The sequence below is a fragment of the Xiphophorus maculatus genome, chromosome 19 (assembly GCF_002775205.1).
Source record: "Xiphophorus maculatus strain JP 163 A chromosome 19, X_maculatus-5.0-male, whole genome shotgun sequence".
Classification (NCBI taxonomy): Eukaryota; Metazoa; Chordata; class Actinopteri; order Cyprinodontiformes; family Poeciliidae; genus Xiphophorus; species Xiphophorus maculatus.
In genome coordinates, this window is record NC_036461.1 from 14,238,379 (window position 1) to 14,260,890 (window position 22,512).

The 22,512-nt window shown below is 36.6% G+C and overlaps 1 long non-coding RNA gene across 1 annotated transcript; it reads left to right on the forward strand.

Annotated features, from left to right (window-relative positions):
• Positions 1-9,914: 9,914 nt before the first annotated feature.
• LOC111612305 lies at positions 9,915-11,499 on the forward strand. The gene is made up of 4 exons (XR_002754539.1): positions 9,915-10,055; positions 10,211-10,271; positions 10,823-10,976; positions 11,380-11,499. It is a non-coding gene; the product is annotated as an uncharacterized LOC111612305 (long non-coding RNA).
• The last annotated feature ends 11,013 nt before the right edge of the window (positions 11,500-22,512 follow it).

The window sequence follows — 22,512 nt, forward strand, 5'->3', positions numbered from 1 at the left end:
GGAACCCCACGGTGATGGACAGAGGAAGAAGGGGGCTGACTTATTGTGTACTGCTGTGATCTAGGTGGTCATATTAGATCTATGCATCGAGAAGATTAAACATGATGACAAGGGAATGTGGCATGGACATATTTACCCATGACAGCTGTAACCTTTTTTTTTTCATTACCAACCAAATTGCAAGGCCTTGTAAAAATTATGCAATTTTATGCAATGTATGTCTTTACATATATTTGATCTAGCATTGATGGAGGATGAGACATTTCAATCTGTTTTGTCTCATGAAAAAAACATATCCATGCCAAGCAAAAAGGCCATCCGCCGTGAAGTGGTTTCCGATGTCTTGAGTGATATAATCTTATGCTTCTCCTCTGGGATGTTTGAGGTTTCCTCTCACAGACGGATTAGCCTGCTTACCTACCACTTTGATTTTCCTGAAACCTGCAAGAAAACTGTGACTAAATCATTATAGTGCAAATCAAGGTGGGGGAAGTCAATTAGTTCTCTATCAGACTGCAATCAGCATCATCATGACATGCTGTCACTTCCCTGTTTAAAGGGTTTCCCTCCCAGGAAGAATTATTTTATGGTAATTAAATCCTTTGCACAAAATATCCTCTTATTAACTTCAAAATTCTGAGATAGAAAAATCTGTTCAATTAACCCTTAGTCCATTTAGGAGCTTCTTGTGTTTTCAAATATTTTTAGGCATGAAATATATCAGTCTATTGTATATGGACAACATGTCTTAAAATTTTGAAAAAAATGTTCATGCAATATTACTAAAGTAAACATTGACATAGATTATAAAACAAAAAAAAAAAAAAAACAAGTTAATTGGCGTTTTACTATGTCTTTATATTGTCTCTTCAGACTCTTGCAACTTTTCCTTCCTGTACTGTTTATTTTAACAAAAATCTCAATAAAAGCACAAGAAAAACCACTGCATTAAACAAAAAAGAAATTAAAGTAATCGATGAATTCATTTATAAACAAAGCAGGTTACAACTGTCAATCAGTATAACAAAGGAACAGAAAAATAAGAAATCATTAAAAAGTTGTTTTTGAGCATCTAAATAGCATCCAGAGCTCCATACCTTCCTCAGCATACTTAGCTCCACCTGCATAACATCTAGTGGATTCTAACCATTTCCTTCCTGACTTTCAAAGGAACTGTTGCTACTATTATACTTATCAAATTTACAGTACCAAGGAAATGCATGTATACTTTCAAGCATTTGTGATCATTGTTAATGAGTCTTTTAGGTTCCTGAAGAGGAATGTTAGAATGTTATTTCTACTTGGCCATGTTGGAGGGGTTTTGAGCAAGCGCAGGGTAAATCATGACTATACATATACACAGCCACATACAATTATTCATGATTTACTGGATTGGGTGATTATGTTTTCACAGGTTAACCTGGGTAGTCTTTTTCTCTTTAGCTTTACCTGACATTAAAGTTGTTTACTCTGAATCTTTTTAATGTGACAATAGCAAAAGAAATCTGTAAGGGCTGGACTTTTTCACTGCACTGCAGAAACAAAATGACTGTTTCTGACAATACATTTATTTTAGAACAAATAAATAAATAAAAACAGTATATATACACAATGATATAGTCAAAAAACAAAATACAGTTTACTTCAGCCACAGTTTCTTGTGTACTACTACTATTGACTAAAATTATTGATAAAAAGTTCAGTCGGTCATGCATGATGTTCACTTTATTGGCCAGATGATTTATTGCAATTTCTTCCCAGCAAACATATTGCACCTTCAAATTTTAACAGTTATAATAATCTTGAGTTGTTCATTCAGCATTTTATATTAAACAACGCAATCAAGTATAGTTCATCACGGAAATTTGTAAAAAGGTTCTCCATCTAAGGACACCTAACCGACTGCATTGTATCACTGCAGCAATCCCACCTCCTAAAAGACCTTATGGCCAACTGTGGGAGCAGAATCCCCACTTGACCAGTGGGAATTCACCACTTCACCAGTGAAATGGTTTTTAATGCGCTTTATTCATATTAGATGACTTTTCAATCAAAATTTGATGTGCGATGCATCAGTCTCATGAGACAGAAATCCAGAGGAGACAAATTCTTTAAATAAAACATAAAAAAGCCTGTTAAATCAGGATTATCCCCCACTAATCTGGTTTGTTCTGGCCTGGGAAAGCAGTGCCCTCTCAGCTGGAAAGGCTGCAAACACACATTTGAGTCAGAAGTCTGCCAGAGGGGGATAAATAAATATATAAACTTTTAAACTCACACAATCACATGCCGAAAACCCATAATCAGAGGACTTTCCCTCAGGGATTTGATTTGGATGCTGATTGCGTGCTCTGTTAGGATCAAGAAGGACAGAAAGACAACTGATGTGACGCCTCGGCCTGATTCACTGGCCACTCTGGTGAATGAAAGTGGGGAGGGCCAGAGCATCTCGCCCTGGAGGACAACATTGTTACCTTTTCCAGTTCATCAGCGGCAGCTGCCCCCAGGAAACAGTCGATACCGAGTGTTTGGGCACTTAGTCACCACTGTCAGCTGTCAGATATGGCAGATTAGAGCTCACTTGACTACACATGGCTGACAAATCATTGGGATTGGTTACGGGCGAAAGTGCTGCATGTGTACCGCTGCGGGTGACTGGAAAGGTTTGAGGAGAGGCGAGGCTTATAATAAATATAAAACACGATTACCGGTACCTTTTCTTTTAATGTCAAAATCACCTCCTGCTTTAGGGAGTTGCTAAAATGAATCCAGGGAGACAACTTTTTAATAATCTGGATAGCCACTAAAAAAGTGTAGTAATTCTAAATATTCTATCAGTCATACTGAGAAAACTGTTAGTGAATTGATAGTTGTCTTTGTCCAGGTGAGACCCCAGAATTTTCAGGTCAGTTGGTGAGTATAAAGCTAGGTATACATGAAAAAAAAAATAAAACAGAGTAAGCTGAATGTTATTGAAAGCACTCTAAACATCTTCATTATTACATCTGCTTCACACAATGCACCAGTATCACTGGCAGCCAACGACATCATCGGCATGACACCACCACCACCATGATTGGCAGTTGGTACAGTTTCCATAGGAACCAATATGATGGTCACTAATGGGTGTGTTTAGCGTTGTCTCATTCAAACAAGAGACAAGGGCATTTCATCTGCACCATAACGTTTACATGACCTGAAGTTTTTGATGATTAGACAGATTCAGGATTCTTGAACATAGCATGAGCCACCATGCTTCACAGTAGAGCTGCGCAATATACTGTGATTTTATCATTATTCAAGTGTTAATGAAAATAATATGCATATCATCTACAGTCACAGGATGGAAGCAAAGGAAAGCAAAACAAAACCTTTTCAAACATCTGGGGGCAAAGTGATGAACAAACAGCTATGACTGCTGCAACATAATTGGCATTACCGATGTGTGACCTCACTTTGAAAAGAGACAGAAACCATACATTATAACACCAAAAGTGATGATGGGAGCAGCAGACAATTTTACTTAACATGCCACAATTTAACTTCAGAATTGAGTACTGTGCTGAAAAGCAAAAGCTGCACCATTTCTGCAAAATGTTATTAAATGTCATAAAAGTAAAGACGCATTTACCCATTAACAAAACCAGACGTGGGCACAGAAAAATAGAAATGCTACAAAGAAAAGAAAAAGCGAGAAAACAAAACATAAGCCAGAGGTGTGGTGTCCCTCATGTATAGTTAATGGAAAAAAAGATACCGACTTGCAAGAGCCTAGTCGCTCAGAGGGGATGTTTTCGTATTTTATGTTACTCATAAGGTCATTAAAAATGCAATTTGTGTTTCTTTATACTTCTAAAAATGATTAAATGTTTGTGTTGCTCCCACATACATTTCATGAAATGATAAAAAAAAAAATTCAACTTTAAAATTGTCCTCAAAATGAGCACATAAAGTCACCACTACCGACTTGGACAACAGAAAGAAAACCAGTCCCCAGTCAAATATTAAGTGTGTTTTAATGACACTATTCAATATAATTTAATTAAGAAATTTCTGCTCTGCTGTAAATAAGCCTTACACAGGCTTTTAAAATATATGCTAATTTGTCCTGTAGCTATTAGAAGAGATTTTATGCTTTTGGGATTTCATATTATTTTATATTAAATAAATTCCACCCAAAATTAAAGGGGTATTATAATGATTATTAAAACATTTAACTATAAATGGTAACAAAAATGCCCCATTAAAAATACTTGCAATAAAATTGCTTACAAGGGCATGACATGCAAAGAAATGAAACTTGACTCAAACATAAATATCCTTGTTGCTGGTGCTGAAACGTACCAAAAGCTGCTGTTTACAAAACCTAATAATAAAAATAAAGATTGCAGAAATTGTCAGAAGCACTTACTGCTCAGGAATCTGTGGAGAAATTTCCAATTTGAATGTTTAAAACACCTTGATTATTTTCTCTACATTAGTGTTTTCAGATTACAGTGAAAAGCAAATGTTACGTCTACGCTGAGTCTGTTAATAATCCTTAGCAAGACCTGGATATCTTCTGCTATATTCAGCCAAGAATTGTTGCTACATTGAATATGGTCGTATTTATACACGTGGACCCAAATATAACCATACGTGGCACAATTCTGACTGAATGTGTGACCATTCTTATTATGAGGTTTGGTCAAGTTTAAATTGGTTGCTTTCTTCACACAGGCTTGCCTTGTGAAGAAAGCAACACAAGGAGAAAAAAAATGTTTTTGGTGATTTAAAGTCACAAAGTTGGTTCTGGTGTTTCTTGGGGGAGATATCTGCTGCTAACCTCAATAATCCTTCTATTCTTGCTTATTTTTAGTTAAATCTCCTTTAATTTGGTCAAGGTTATGATCAGACGGAGCTCAATATCAAGCAAAAGATAATTGCCACAACTTGAGGTCAAACATCTATTGCAATTGAAAAGTTTTCCTTAATAACATGCTGAATTTGAGAAATAAAGTATTTTTTTTAATTTCATCTTTCCTTGACACAAAATTCTGTCAATAAACAAACATCAACACTAAACGGATTTTTGGTATTTATGGTTTCATAAAGTACTAAGCACTCTTTTTTGCAGTTTATTAAAATGTCAAATCTGTCCACAAACCACTTACATAAATATGTAAACAAAATATTGAGCCCCTGAGAAATTACAGTGTGTCAGCTATATAGAGTGGCATTCTCCCTCTTCGTTCAGATTAGTGCTTTTAGTGTCAAGATGACCTGACTTGCTGATGTTGGAGCTAAAAGCATTACTTTTCTTTTTCAACTCCTTTCAGGCTTTCAACATGCCTGATTACTTGAACATCTGGATCAATTTGCCCCTTCTGTGTTCTCATCTATATCTTCAGTGAGGCTAATATTGGAATTTTGTTTTTCACCGAGTCATTGTTGTTTACAATAAGTTGTTCCTCTAAATTCATAAATGTGAGCAGAACAATCATTGCATGTTAATCTACTTCATATTAGGATCTTTGCAGGAGTCAAAATAACCAGCTTTTGAGTGAGAACTTCCTCGATCTAAGAGACAGTGTATTGAATTCCCATGTAGCCACACTTGTGAAGCAGCAGCAGTATAATTTAATAACTTCCCTCGCCATATGTGGACAGGTTTTATAACAGGCCTGTGTGGGTTTGACACTTGGCCATAATATCCGCTTGTTACCGTGGTGCTGGGTATTGTTTTTTTTTTAACACTGTCAGAAACTGCAGAGAAAAGAAAAGGTCTGGGGATATACGTGCAAAAAAACCTGAAATCTGAAGCTGTGGTCAGTTTTTGCCTGACGTTTGATGTTGGAATAATCTGCAAATAATATTAGGTATTTTGGTGTTTGTGTAGACCACCTGCAGCTATTCAGACCCACTCTGTATGAATAATGTTTATATTTAAAATGGCAAAAAGAAACTCTTAGCAGTTTCCCATTCTTGATTAAATATTTAGTTTTTTAAACAATCTCTGGGGAACCTCCAGAGGGCTACAGCAGTTTTCCATGTCTTCTGGAGATTAATAGATACCCAAGGCATGGAAGACATTTTTTTAAAGTAAACAAATACCTAATACCTCAGCACATTATTTAATTAACTACAACTACTTTTCTTCAAATGATCAAATGTTTGTACCTACCCTTTTCAAATAAATGTTTTTAATTCATATTAGGAAGCAAGGCCAAACCTCAACTACGAACTCTGCTCACCTTGCAAATGTATTACCATCAAATGTTTGTGACATCAAATATTTGATGGACCACTTCTCTCATTCCCCACCAATTCTTCTTATTTCACATATATTATTATTACTATAATAATAATAATAATTATTATTATTATTGTTGTTATTGTTTCTGATTATCCTGATGTTCCTATACAATCTCTTTTCATTCCATTTATCATCAGGTATTGAAGTTGCAAACCATTTTTATTTTAAAATGTCTAAAATGTATTTAATTCAGATTTTATTTGTGTATTTACAGTGTTTTAAAGAAATGTACAAACAACTTGCAAGTCTTTTTTCTTTCCACTGAGATATTGTTTATTAATTCACTAAACTTTGCAAAGATGTTCAGAGAAAGCCAAAAAAGAACCGGGGTCTATGACGTATTATTCATTAATCATATTTTCTATTTTTGAACTTTTGAACTATTCCTTTGCAACCTTTTTTATTATATCCTCTTCATTTCACCTGTAGTGACTTTTTATCTTGCCAATACTTCTCATTCCTTTCTTAGGACTGATCCTCCCTTAACAAAAATGACTTGCTACTCATCGTATAATAGCTTGATTTTACACAGTGCTCTGACAGTGAAGAGACAGTGTTGCTGCCTACTGATGCAAGTATCCACCATACAAGCTGTCCTTTTTACACACATACACCCACGCCAACACACGCCACAGCTCCGCTCCCGGCTTAGTGTTAACACCTCTCTCCTCCTTCATACATTTTGAACATCAAGGTGCAACAGTTCTACTTTGAACAAGCTGTGAGAAAAGAGTCACACGTTTTTGTGGTTCAGAATTATAGTGTTAGCAATATTCTAACATTGTTGGTTTAAGGCAGAATCTCTCAGAAACCTGAAAAAAAATCATTAAATCGGTAAGATTCTTTTGAGGTATGACCTAGTAATTCATGCTTTGTTTGGGACTAAACAGCATTTAACATTTTCTTGTCCTTCTTTCCGCATTTGGAAAAACATTTTTCTTTGCTTTGGCTTCCATCCATGGCCTGAAAATAGGGTTGGCTGTTTCATGCCAAGCTTTGCAAATGTAGCTCAAGTGCTGGTTAATTTGTCACCGTCTTTGCTGCCAAGCGTTACCCAAATTCACAACATTGTACTTGCAGATTTTAGTAAAATATTACAAAAGCTGCCTCAATGAAAACAAATTACAGTGGCAACTAGTCTATAATAAAACTGCAGCAGACAATTGACAGCATTTATTGTGATACAATTTCTCCATGTTAAATACCTGGACTGAAACCTGCTTATTATGTTCTGTGTTTCAGAGCAGGATTGGCCAACCACTTGTTTGGGAGAAATGACATTTAAAATTGTTTTTTGTCCCACAGCATGAGCAGTTCACTAAATTCCCTCATAAATAAGAAAATGGGACTTTAACTGGAAACTTTTTGCTTTGGTCAGATGAAACTAAGATTGACCAGAAAGGGTGTAGAAGGAAACAAGGGCTACAAGACCACTGCAAGGCACAGTGGAAGATCTGTGAGGCTGTGGGTCTGTTTCTATATTCCATTCATGGTAGACACGTGAAAGTGAATGGCATGGTGAACTTGTTTGAAATTCTAAATCCGACTAGATGTTTCTGAGTAAAACTCTTGTGAGAATAAGTCATTGTTGCATCATTCAACATTATTTCAATCTGGAGAGACTCAGACGGAGATGAGAAGACAATTAGAAGAGTTTATTGACAAACAGAATTTAAAGTCTTTGGCGCTCGGGCCCCGGCTGGGGATAACGGTTATCGCAGCGTTAGCGATAGGCTTCAGATGAGCATCCCCGATGCTGTTAGGAACGTCATCCCCCAGGGCCCGGTACTGGTGGTGGAGGTTGAAGAAGGGTGCGGGCCTCAGGACCGGGCGAATGGAGGAGAAGGGGTGGTGGTGGGTTGAGCTCGGCTGGAGAGTGAAGGACGCCATGAATGAAGGTCCTTATCAGCTGGGACTTGGTCGATGATTGGACGTGACATGGCTTGGTCCAGCGTTGATAGGTCGACGATTGTGGGCAGGTCGCTTAAATTAACGGGTCCCGGTGGGGATAAAAGAGTCTTCCAGTTTGAATTTGCGCCTAGGCTTCATGATACAAAATCAGATTTTGTTTTTCCTGGGCACTGAGGTGGCGCAGTGGGTAGAGCGCACGACCCGTGTACAGAGGCCTTAGTCCTCGACACGGTTGTCACAGGTTTGAGTCCTGCCCCATTGACCTTTGCACATCTTCCCACTTTCCTGTCAATCTACTGTGAAATCAAGGCCAAAAAAAGATTTTGTTATATATATATACAGTACAGACCAAAAGTTTGGACACACTTTCTCATTGAATCCAAACTTTTGGTCTGTACTGTATATATATTTTAAATCAACCTTTTTGGTACTACTGAGAAATGGGAGCTTTAGAACTTTGAAATTTGTTTGCATTTCTGGAAAAATCTCAACTGAGATCAACTGAGGCTGCTCAACCCTTCAGCAGCCTTTTTGGCTGCTGAAGGGTTATTAAAATCATTAGGTATTTAAAAATCTTTAGTTTTATAATTGTCATTGACGAATGTTTTATTTCCATGGGTCATGGGGTCAATGTACACTGTAAAAAAAACTGTAAAAAAAACGGTAAAATGTACAGTAGAAATTTGAAGGAATTTTCCGTTTTTACATTTTACAGGTATTTTTCCCGTATTTTCAATTTGGCGCATTGCATCATGGGAACAAGAACCTGCACGAAGCGCAAAATCTTGTTCTGTAGCCATTCAAAGCTCTCTCTCCGACACTGAATGTGTATCCTGGACCCAGGTTGGACTTAGAAGTTGGAGTAATCGGTTTTTGGCACCTCTGGGGTAATGTAAAGTAAATCAATAAACATTTTTTAAATTAAAAAAACAAAACATAGTATTAGTATAGATAATATTTCAGACTGGCGAACCGCTATATTCTTGTAAATACGGTATAATTTTGCATTCGTTTTACTAAAAATGTTTTTACTCATATTTTTTAAATACCGTTTTTGGTTCTGAAATGTAAAAGTAAGACGAGGTTATTTATAACGGTGACCGCTTTTCTCTTTTTTTTTCCCACACTCCAAGTACGGCGCCCATTTTTGCATTTATCTCTTGAGGAACTTGCTAGCTTGATTTTTTCGACCATCTTAATAAGAATGTGTCTCACATAGCCCCCCAAATTATTGATATATATGACAGTCGTCGTCTGCTGTGAGTTTTCTTGATTTAGCCTTTGGTGTTATGCGTTTTTTTCTTTTCAATATCCAAACTGTTGATAAATGGCGCGTGAAAGTTAGCAGTTCATGGCGTCATACTGCTTGTGCTTATTCTTAAATGTCAGGCTGTAGTTATTTTAATTGTTAAGCACAATTTGATAACCTGGGTGTGAGACGCAGGTGGGTTTTTTTTTTTTCTTACTTTGACAGGATAGTTTTTACGTCCAGACTCCAGCTTTGTTCTCTTCCGGTTCGTTTTTTGTTTGAACATTATCTTTTTCAGCCAGTGATAAATTTGTTTTGAAGTCAGTCAGGATATGGACAATTAATTTACATATTTCTGAAAGAAAAAAAGGGAATGAGCATTAGGAGGCCCAAAAACTGATATACATAAAGCATTTTGGTTTGCATTTAATTAGAAATTTTGACTGACTGGCAGAGGAATTGTCAAAGAAAGAAAAGACAATAAAGGACTTCCTTGGGTCCAGAGGGGTGGATATTCCAGGAAGTGATGCTGTCCAGGTGATTAGTGGAATCGCAAAATTCTTCAAGGAGAAACCAGCCCAACTATTTTGTCAAAATGAGGTAAATTTACACTGTAAACATTTCTTTTTGTCCAAAAATATTAACAATTATTTTTTGTAAACATTAGCTGTTTAGTTCCGTCCATTATTAGAAGATTTACATGCTTTGGTGTTTACATTTCTCTATTTTGTGTATATTTTCTTTTCTCTCCTTAGCTGCTGCATCCAGAGAGTCCTGATCTTGACCTGCCAAGCACCCCATGCATCTTTATAATGGGTGTGCAATTATTATTATTTTGCTTTCCTCAGTCTGTTAAACTTTTGATTCAAAATTCTATATGTACTATGTTTTCTAGAATAACCTTCAAATAATGTTAAAGTTTGCTAATATACATTTTGATGCAATATCATACACATTGTTGGAACTGAATACCAGTGGTCCCCAAAGTCGGTCCTGGAGGCCCGACATCCTGCATGTTTTATTCTCTCCCTGGTGGTAGTAACAACCTTTCAGCAAGTCAATGTTCCTCTTAGGCCTCTAATGAGCCATCATTTGATCCACGTGCGTTAAACCAGGGAGAACTAAAACATGCAGGATGCCGGCCCTTGAGGACCGACTTTGGACACCCATGGATTATACAGTATTTTGAATAAATGTAAGGACAGAGAAAAATATGTTGACAGGTACGTGAAAAAAAAGTCATATGAAAATTAATATAATAAAACATTTTCTATATAATTACTGTGCGTATTTAGAACATATTATGGACATGTTCTGGTCACCTGTGGTGGATCTTAAACTCTTGTATTAATGATTTGTTTCTTTAGGTGAACAGCTTTTTAAAGTTGCTGTTGACCAAATGATTGTGAATGACCACATCAAGTCACCCATCGCTGCCCTAAGCTACGCCTTCTCCATGTTTTATGTCTTGAACATAAAATATCCAAAAGACATGTCCCTGACACTGGAATTTATACAAAGGTTGGTATATTTTTGTTGATATTTTGAATTATTTGGTCTGAGCAATAATAATTGATTAATTATGTGCTTTTGAAACACAGTTCAGAAGCATTGTCTTATTTTCATTGTTTAATTTTCAGTCAATCTTTTTTTCCCCTTTTTTTTTTACAATTTTATCAGTTTCAAGTAACTTCAGTGATTGTTACGGGTTTGCCTTCATTAAAAGAAGTGTACCAACAATTTTGTTGTTTCAGTGATTGTTCATTCAAATTAGTCATAGTTGAGGATTGTCAAGGAGTTATTTGCAACTGTTGAGACAGTCCAGTTGCATGACTGCAACTGGACTGGTGATCAGCTGCAATAATGTAATTTGGACGCATCTGTCTGTATGTTAAACTCAAGTATCCATTCCCTTTTTTTTTAGAGTCTTTCTGGGCTTAAACCCCAAACGAGGGTCAAAGGCTGAAATGAAGGGGAAGAAGCATCATCACATTCCACCCCGACTGCTCAAGTTTGTAAATGAACTGTATGACTTTGACAGTCCATGGAAAATTTGATTCTTGTAAAAGGTGATGCTTCATAATGTTCTCTGTTATGTTGACAGCAGTTCAGAAAATAGTAGTTGGATATTGGTCCTTGTTTACACCTGTGATTTTAATCTTGTAATGCAAATTGCAAGATTAAAATTGTATTTTTTTAATGTTAGTGTTGGATTGTGTTAATTAAATTAAACTTAACAAAATTATTAAATTGACTTCAAAGTCTGGACTCAAGAATGAACTTTACATTGACCTTAACAACTTTAAAAATATGTTTGACTGAATATATAATTGAGAATGCAATTTGTAATTATATTGTAATGATGTGTTGATATGGTATTGAAAAACCATGAACTGCAAAATAAAATTTGCAAATGGATTGTTTATGGTTTCATTGTTAACCCATCTGCATGAGCTATTTTAACACTAAATTTCATGGTCTAAATGTCCTTTTGAATAAGAAGTTGAGTTTTGCTTAAATTTATGTTTATTTAAAATGTAGTGCTTTATATTTATTACTTAGTCAATGTCTAACACAGACTTGCATGGTTTGAATGTCAAAAATACAAGTTTTTAAGTAACAGAAATGCTTGTGAATATACTACAGATTTACTGGAAAAATACGGAAAATTTTAGTTAGGGATTAACAGAAATGCAAGTTAATTAACATTGAAAAACTGTGAAAATACCGTAAGAAAACAGAAAATGTACTGGCTGAAAATTACCAGGATGTTTTCCTGTTTTTTTACAGAATGTTTTAATACATATAGTAAAAAAACGGAAAATTTAAATTCATTATTTACAGAAGTGTTTGTGAATATACAGGACATGTACTGTAAAAATACGGAAAATTTCAATTATGGATTAACAGAAGTGCTGGTAAATTTAACATAAAAAAATTCTGTTAAATTACGGAAAACTTATGACCAGAATTTCCGTAAAAAAACAGAAAATGTACTGGCAGAAAATTACCAGGACATTTTCCTGTTTTTTTACGGAATTTTTTTTACTGTGTAGCAAACATTGACCAGAACACAAAATAATTGCTTTTAGTAACAGTCCATGTTCACAAATTCACATAGATTCATCATTAGCATGTATATTATCATAGTTTTGGCCTACTATTAATGGATAGGCAAAAACTATGCATTAATACTATTTGTCCATTGTTTTTTGTGAACAGATGATACAACATGAATAAGTTTATGATTATCGTACACAGACTCAAATTGAGTCACACTGATATCCTAGTAACCCCATTATTATTATTATTATTTGGACAAAATGTCACTAATACTGAGGAAACAATGTTATATTTTACCCACAATTTCCAGATGTACAAAGCAGTGCAAACCAGTCAGCAGGGCTGGAGCACACCTTGTGCACAGTAATGTGTCTTTGTGAGAGGGGGACAGAGCTGACCCCATGTTAGCTGTAGTTGTTCAAAGATTGAATGAATTAATTTTTGAGCTGATCAGGTAGTGTCAACAGTTTGTTCCCTTATTCTCCTAAATTTAACCTTTGGTCGCTCATACTTTCCTGACTCACCTGGGGGTGGCCCAATAGCCACAGCAAATGCATTGGTAGTCTGTAGCTTCATATCTCTTATTGAGAGGTATAAACAAACATACAAATTTGTTCATGTGGTTTGTGAACAAGCACACTTTCATGTATACACTTTGCAGATAATATCACACTAAGTTCGACCTTGTCACAACACAAGGCGGTTCTAAAATTCTGTCACTGATAAGTGAATAGAAGGTTGAGAACCTTGGACTAAAACAGAAACTGAACTGTAAGAATGATAAAACCACCAACAAAGCCTTCGTCACCCTCATGCTGTCAGATATCAAACACTCTGTCTGAAAAAAGCTTACTATCTAATGCTGTGTGAAAGTGTCTCTACAGTCATAGAACATTGTTTGTGGGTGTTTGCTTGAAGGTAAACTTTACACTTTAGATGCACAACAATACCAGTTTAAATTTTGAGCTACTTGCTAAGAACTGTGACCTGTGATATTAAAACATGCATGCCTGCATGACTGCAACTGCAGAGATGGTAGCTCTTCTTCATTTGAGTTTTTTTGAAAGAATAAAAGCAACACTTCAGGTATGTTTTTGATGAGGGAAAAACACTGTAACATGATATAAAGCTCAAAAAACACATTTTACATAATACCTCCCCTTTATAACTTTCATCTTTTTGGTTTGTCGTTTGTAATTCCACCTAAATTATGTAAAACAAGAGATGGCTCAAAGAAATTATATTATTTTCAGTTACTTTAACCCATATGCTCAGGCATTGTCATGAAATGGTGTGGGGAAAGCGGTGAGGGAAACGCAGCAGAACCAGATGAGATTAAATGATGATTTAATGAAGAAAATATCCAAAATGACTCAGTCCAACGCACAATCCGAACAGTCCATAAACCTGGCCACACAGCAGAGCGGAAGCTAGGGCTCAGCACTGGTAGCAACAGGTTAAACGATAGGAAAAAGAGAATGGTGCGACAACAACGCAGAATTGACAAGGACCCGACGAGGAACACAGGTGGGGTTAAATACACAGAGGGTAATCACAGAACGAGAAACACCTGGGAACAATCAAGGGGGAGACAGGACAACACGGAGACTCAAAATAAATACAGAGAGAACTCAAAACACAAAGAAAAACCCAAATCCTCACAGTCCTAACATTAAATATAATAAAACATTTGTTCTTCTCCACTTCTTCTGCATCGGGCTATACAAGCCTGGACTGTCTGATAGTGGAAAAATTTTCCATTTTTGTTTTGTTGCTTGTTCAACTCTTATTTGACAAAATAAAATGGCTGAAATAAAGCAAAATCCTGTTATGACTCCTCAGAGTGGTCATAGTATGTCCCTCTAGTGGTTTTAGCAGGTATTGTAAGCTAATTAAGCAGTTGTTTTTTTTCGAGAGTTTGATGCTTTCAGTTGGTTTGACCATGGAGTTTGTGATCCTTTCACAGTGGGTTCTGTGATGCACTGTTTTTGCTGAAATTATTTTGTAGTGTGACTTCCAAGTCTTCTTCAAATAGCAAAAACTGTGAAGGCTGTGTAGTGTGTCCCTATTGTTCCAGATAAACTATGAGGACTTTGTAGCCACCAGGATGTTTTCTGCTTCTTTACAGAGTAGGCCTTGGAGTTCTTTTTAAATTGTTTGGTTTCCTGGCAGAGACCCAATGTTCATCAAAAGTAAATGCATTTTTGTAGGGTTGAAATTGGAGCCATTCCACAAATGTCGGCATGCTTTATCTAGTTTAAAAGCAATTTTGGTATGCTAAGCGCCTTTGCCCTTTTGGGACGCTTCCTTGTATCTAAAACTCAATATTCTGACTTACACTTTTACAAAAATATTAAATGAAACTGCTTATGATGCTCAACAACAGCTCGGGAACCAAACACACTCAAGCCATGTTTCTGTAAAGGTTTGTTGAGGACCAAAACACAAGTAGGAGTTAAGCAAGATCACTTGAAGTGAATTTTAATTAAATAAAAAAAGAGAACAGATGAATCATGAAAATGGTAGAAAATGGCCCTGGTTTTTGAATTCAGAGGAGGATGTTTGTGGAACAAACAATAGGTGAGTTTAATGAACTAGATCAGTTGCAGCTGTGTAGGAAGCATGTTTGGAGAAGACAGAGAGGAAGAGAAAGGAAATGAAAAATTCAATGTTCCTAATCAAAAGCCAAAGTAAATACCACAAAAAAAAATATTGTCCATTTTGAATGACCTTCAATACATACAGAATCATCCAGTAACATCTTGGTCCAGCAAGTGATAAAAAAAAAAAGATAGCTAAATTAGTCTTCCAATAGGAAAAGGAAATGCATGTTATTCCAAAATATAACATATATATATATGACTGCTTTAGCAAGTACTGTGTTGCAAGGCTGATGTCCAATTGGGAGAATATTTTCTGCTCTATAGAGCCCTGAATTATAGCATCACTGTTGGAGGTGTGATGCTGCTGATGCCGTCAAGGGGAAATCTATGAAAAGCTGGTGGGCTAAGCTTTTCCTCCCCTTTACTGTACAACCCAATGCCCTGAAGTCAGTCTCAATACACGTGCTAGAGAATTACCCATGCTGACATCTAAACTAGCTTTACAGCCATAAAAGAAGATCTCAAAATCACTAAAATTGTTGGCGAGGCTCAAAAACACTTTATTGTGAAACATTCAGCAATATTTTGTGACAGATATTGGAAGCTATGTCTTTCAATTTGGACTAAATAATAAATGGTTGCAATTGTGATCTGTGGCGTTTCTTGCATGAATGGAATCGTGGCAAACCGCTCTTTCTGTCACCCCCAGCTAATGAAAAAACATCAACTAAAGCAGGAAATCATCTAAATTCTGGGTGCAAAAATATTCAGTGCAGTCCCACTGAATGTGAAGCACTTAAAATAGTCTTCACATTCTCAGCAGCAAGCAACGCCCCATTGACTGCACATGTACAAAAGCACCAAAAACTCCTGCACAAGATGGAACCGGCAGAAAAGTTTCTAATGCTGCCCTGGATATTACCCAAATGGTCACCTACACACACTGCCACTGATTATGCTAAGTGGAAACAAAAAAGCTTCAAACCGAGAAGAAATACTTGTTTCCTGTGGCATCCAGGTTATGCTGCCTTGTGAAGGGAGTTAAAGCACTTGGATATTTTCCAATTTTTGTCACATCAACCTCATAAATTTTAACCTTTCTTAAAGGGATTTTATGATTATATCATCACAGTGTAGTGTATAATAGAGGAAAAGGGATACAGTTTTGTTTTTTTCTAATAAAAACCCACATTTTTATTCAGCCCCCTTTATTCTAATGCCTCCAATGCAACCAGTAGCTTTCAGAGAAAAAAAACAATTTAGCAAATATTGTTGATCTGTGAATAACTTAATCGCAACATAAGCATAGCTGTTCTTTGAAGGTCCCAAAAACTATTAGGGACAAAACTGCATCATTAAGACCAATGAACACAACAAATAGCCAGAAGGTTCACGATGAGACGTGCGAAGATGCTCAGCTGATGTGGAATTATCTGATGAATGGACAACTATTATTGCTACATTGCATACGCAATGAAAGACCATACTATTTATTTATTTTTTTCCTAAATTAGATGGTCTTTGCCGCCATCTGAAGACAGAAATCCAATAAAGCTTCCTGTGTGCTGATAATCCAGTCTTTACCTCAGAACTGCCCTTCCCATTTTTCTGAAGCCATCGGTGTGATGAGAAGCGCCTGTATTTTCAGCATCCTGTTAGAGGGGAGCAACCTTGTTGTGCGAGGAATCAGCACCTTTTAACCCCCTGAAGATTTGGTAGCACCAGCGAGTGAAAGGACCTGCTGTTGTAAGCTAGGAGAGCATCAGGCCAAAGTAAATCATCCCGTCTTTGCTCCTCCACATGGAGCTGAGGTTAAAGATCAAGACAGATTGAATCAAACACTCATCCGTCTCACTGCTACCTTAAACCTTAATGGTTTGTGTATTTATATCATTAACTAGACGCAGATCCATGTCAGCATCCATGCTCCTCCACATTTCTGCTGCTGTCTCCCACAGGAAATCAAGATGAACGTCAAAATGTGTGTTGGACTAAGATTCCCTTTTAAGACAATCCCAGGAGGAAAATAAACAAGCTCAGATATGAATAGTTTATAAATAGTACAATATTATAGCCCCTGCTGCTTCTTTATTTGTTTGAGGAGCTATGTGTTCCAGCTCCCTGTTGTGCTCCTGGAAAGACTTCAAAGATTGCCTCACTCATCCATCCACTGCTCAAATCTCCAAAAATTAATATTCAAACAGTGTGCATAGAAAGATGCCCAGCAGCTCCAAACAGGACAGCATCTTCACATCAAAGACAAAAAAATGTACTTTTTTTTTTTCAAATCACTTGTGCCATCCTTTGGAATAGTTTGAATCTTAAAGAGTTGGTCATCTCGTTCATGTCCCTCTTCCTAATTTCAGATGCAGGTTAAGAGACGTAGTGAAGTCTGGGTCATGTTTAAGGAACCAACATGATAATCATATCTACAATTCCTAAAAAGACAGGAATGGAAAGCCTGTTTTGTGTTACAATAATACTTTTTTACTGTAATAACTCACTTGCATTACAAGTCAACCCAAATCAGTGCATAATCGTGAAATGGAAGGAAAATTATATATTGTTTTCAAATTATTTTGCTACTGTATGTAAAATTTCCAAAGCTCTAACATTTAGGAATGTTATGCTAGAAATTTTTGTCCATTCTGCTTTGCAAAATAGTTTAAGGTCAGTGAGACTGCATGGATAGCATCTGCAAGCATCAGTTTTCAAGAGCTGTCGAAGTTTGTGAATTTGATTTTGATCTGGACTTCAACTAAGTCCAGCTAACATGAAAGCCACATTTGTGTTCACTTTGTGTTCAGTTCTGGTTGTATGGTTAGGGTTGCTGGGATTCCCCCAAATTTGAGTATTTAGCACTCTCTAACTGCCCTTTTACTGAAATGTGATATCCAAATAAATTTGACTTGATTTGCTACAAAGCCTTACACAAAAAAACTAAGTGCTTGGTATCCCAACTAATTGCCAAGTGGTTAAACTACACTCCTGTGGGAGTTATAAATAATTTGAACAGCTTGGAAGATAAAAATTTCCACAAAGGTAGGTCCAGAGAAATACTAGATGTGTCCACACAACCCTCCCTGCACTTTGAGGTCCTCAGGTTGGACATTGTCAGTTCACCCCTCTGCACAATAGGACTTGAGGGAATTGAGCTCTTCAAAGAGAAACTTACAATTTGTGTAATGTGCTACCTCTGTGTTTTTGTGTCCTGAATCCTGTTCATTCATCTAAAAAGCAGACAAAGCGTTTTTCAGTTAAGCATGCTTTTAAAAGAGCTTTTGGTTTTGTTTTTTATGTTTGTGCATTTTTTAAAATCTTTATTGAAAGCCACATTGTGGTTCTGTCTGTAGAAAGTGCTTATTTGAGCACAGCCAAGCACTATGATAGTGCCATCACCATGATTGACAGATGGTACTTTGGTTTGAAAGCCTCATTTTGACTCTAAACACACACACTTTGTCAATGTGAATTTTGTTGCAGAATATTTGTTTGAGGTCAACAACTTCTCAGTTCATGGTGTTCCAGCAGTTTGCGCTCATAGGAGACTTGAACCTTTGTGTCTGTTGGATTGTTCCTAAATACCTGGTGACTTATTAGAATAACATGTTCTCATGAACAATGATTTAGGAAAATCTGGAGTTGCTAAGAAATGTATTCTCCGTCTACAATTCTGCTCCTTAGATCTTCTTGTTTCATGTGACAAACAAGTGAACTTAGAAAATGATCTTCAGCCAGGGGTTAGTAGGCATTAACCTAAGTTGGAAGCAGTGACGTGCGGTCAGGGGAGGCAGGTGAGGCAGTGCCTCACCAGCCCTCATGGAAAGAAAGAAAATATATAATCATAAAGTAATTTAAATTGTTATATTCATCCGGTGGTTTGTACTAAAAAATATTTATTTTTCATGTAGCTTCACCAATTTCGATTTTTATTTGTTCAAAATCGCTGAATTTTCTTATTTTCCCATTCAAATGCTTGGAAGCGATGCCGGTGAGGCAGCAGCGAGCTCTGCCTCACCTTGGATTGCGCAACCCCTGGCTCTGCGCTGGCTGCTAAGCGGAGAGAGCATGTTGCTGTACGGCGTCAATAAAATGGTTTAAACAAATTTAATATGTGAACTTATTTCCAATAATTTAGCTTATGTATATAATGTACAGTGCTTTTTGTCACCAACTGTGTTTGTGTAACGTGTTTCGTGTAATGAGCGATTATAAACGGCAGAGAACAGGTTCGAGGTGAGGCAGGCAGTTCTCTTGCCTCATGGCAGGGGGCGCTCAAGATCCCAGACGTTCGTCTTGTTCACTCCTCAACTGCCGAGTAAGTGACAGCGAGCTAGGCTAAACGATTCGGGAAGCAAGTCAAGTGCAGCGATAGATTATAATAGAGATAGTGATTTTTTTCCTCTCGCTTATCCCGACTTATAAATTATAAGTAAAGGTAAGACAGTAATAACATTTATTTTGTTTTGTTTTTTAAGGAAATGTGTGTTTTGTGAGCTACAGTTTGTATGTGTAAGGATGCAGAAGTGAAACATAACCTGTAAACTGCTGTCAATCTATGCATCTATTTGCAAATCTGATTCTGATGACGTCAGTGCCTCACCAGCTATGAACCTCACCGCACGTCACTGGTTGGAAGACATTGGATCCCTCAACAAAACACGCTAAAAGATTGAAATACTGAATGTCCACCCTATACTATTGTTCAAACAAATCATTGAAGGATTTCTTTTTCTTATTATTTTTTTCTTGCTTGAAGCAGATTGCTTTAAAGAAATCATATTATTGCAGTAATGGTAGTTGTATGTAAACTGTCACATCTGGGTAGTTCTTCTATGAATCAAGAAAATAATAAATACAGCAGCAAGACAGGTTAAAATCCCTGCGGCTCTGCAGGATTCAGACAGCAGTCGTCTGCCTTGATCAGTTAGTCTGAGAAAGTGAGTGACAAAAACATCAGACAGATCAGAAACATGTAACTGGAGATTTCTACAGGTATGAAGAGAATGAAAGCTTTAACCAAAGGTGGCCTTAACTCTTCAATGCTGAAATACACAGAAAGTGTAGCAGGTAAAGGTTGGAGTTAGTCTAAGCCAGTGGTTCTCAAATGGGGGTACGTGGAGGTACTGCAGGGGGTACGTGAAGCTTTTCAAAATATCTTTAAAAAATCAGTAGGCTCCTCATAATAAGTCTTGGGAAAAATTATTTTGTAAAAAGTTCAATAAAATATAAATGTGTGTTCATGCACTGAATTTTATATTCAGTATTTACAGGGTATTTACAGCACTGTACCTCTTTTTTATTCCAAAAATGCTTTGCCCGTGTCAGGGGGTACTTGACTAAAAATATATTTTTAAGGGGGTACATCACTGAAAAAAGTTTGAGAACCACTGGTCTAAGCATTCTGAAACAGGGCTAGAGCAGGTTAAAGAGGACAACTGAGCGAGCTCTCACTATAAGCCTGTGAAAGAGGAAAGTGTTTAGCCTGGTTTTAAAAGTAAGGAGCGTACCCACCTCCTGAACCCAAACTGACTGCTGATTCTACAAGATAAGACGAGTGTTAGCTGAAGAATCTTGTTGTGCGAGGAATCAGCTCTTCAGACATTTCAGCGGAAATGTCTGAAGAGCTACAAAGGAAACATGGCATATTGTATTTAAACATGTGACAGACTCATAATGGGAAACTTTTTTAATGTGCCAATCACTACTTTTCTGGGAGTTTAATGACTTGCTGTGAGTTTGCATTGTGTTGAAAAGACATAAGCTGTATACATACTCATTTGCAGTTTACGGTCTTAAAATCCAAACATTGCTCGCATATATTGTTACGATTGTTTGCCAGAATCAACTAAAATTTCCCTGCCGCGTTTTGCATAATTGCACAAATCGCAGTTTAATCAGGCGAACAGGGAATCTTTTTGTTTTTGCTTGTGTTTATCCACAAGAGCAGAGCTGAAAATTCGACCTGCCTAACCTCCTTTCATTCAACAAAGATGGCAAAAAAAGGAAAAGAAAAGCTTGCCATTACCTTTCCGTCTCCTTCTCCTGTGTTTTCTCGATTCGTTTAATTGCTTATGTATGAACCCCAAACAAAAGGAATATTTCAAGGCGGTGTCAGTTTTTCTGTGGCATTAGTTAGCACTATTATAAAACACGGTGAGAGGGAGAAGTTGCGGCATTGAATAATTGATTGCCACTAAAAGACGCAGGCATTGTTATGCATTATTCAAATTGGCACTTATTACTGTCTCAGCTTTTGCTGATGTATCAAATTCAACAGAGAGTAGGCTACTTGTGTTTCTTTTTTGTTGTCAGTAGTTTTGGAGAGGGGGCTGAAACTCCTTTTGTTGACAACAGTCCAGTTTTTGCTCCTGATCTGGAATTGGGGGCACAAAATGAATCTTATTTCAAGCTGTTGGATGAGAAGCAAGACATCTTCAAGGAACAAGAGAAGTTTACTTGCCTTTTACTAAAGCACTTTTGACAAGCTGTTGAAGTTGAACAAATATTTGAAAAGAAACATAAGCTTTATTCTTTAATTATTTTGTAGCAGTTTCTGTTTTTCTGTCTTCTGGTTATGTGTAGTTACTGTTAATCTTTGTAAATAGAGAAAATCTGTTAAATAAACCTTAGGTATAACTTTGTAATAACAGATGGTCTCAAAGCAAAAGCATGTTGGTATTTTCAGCAATGAATTGTGAAAATTCGGCAAATCCTTAACATTCACGGGTTTTTACACATTTTTCATTTCAAAACTTTCGACTTTCCTGGACTCAAATGTTTTAAAGATGTCATCTGTTTTTCGGATGGATAGATGGATAATGAAAAATATATTCTGTAATAAAATACTTAGCAAGAAAAAAATATAAGGGACAAGTTGCAGAAGCACAAAAGCATTCAAAAGCATACATATCAACAAAGGAGTGCATATCTAGTGACTCCCACAGTAGTTCCCATTCGTCTTTCTCCGATTTTTTCTTTTTCAACATTAAATCTACAAATGTTACACTGATAAATCTAACTTTTAAAACATCTCGACATGAAATGCATATTGTCTGTAAATATGATTGTTAATGCCCACTTATTATTATTGATGAAGAAACAAAATCAAGGACTTAAGCCGACACACATTGGCTTCTGCATGTGAAATGCTGGAACATCCTGACTGTTCTGATATGAAAATCCCTCAGGCACACCTTGAAATTTTGCCATCTTCTCAACTTCATTTAAAGCTCAAAATTCATCAAGGAAAAGGTCTCATTTCTGCACAGCTGAGCTCTTTCCTCAAATCTAAATAAACCGGATGATGGAGAGGAAAAAAATTAGGCCGTTGGAGAGATAAATTTCAGAAATGATGGAATGATGGGAGCACAGTGCAGAGCTACAGAGCA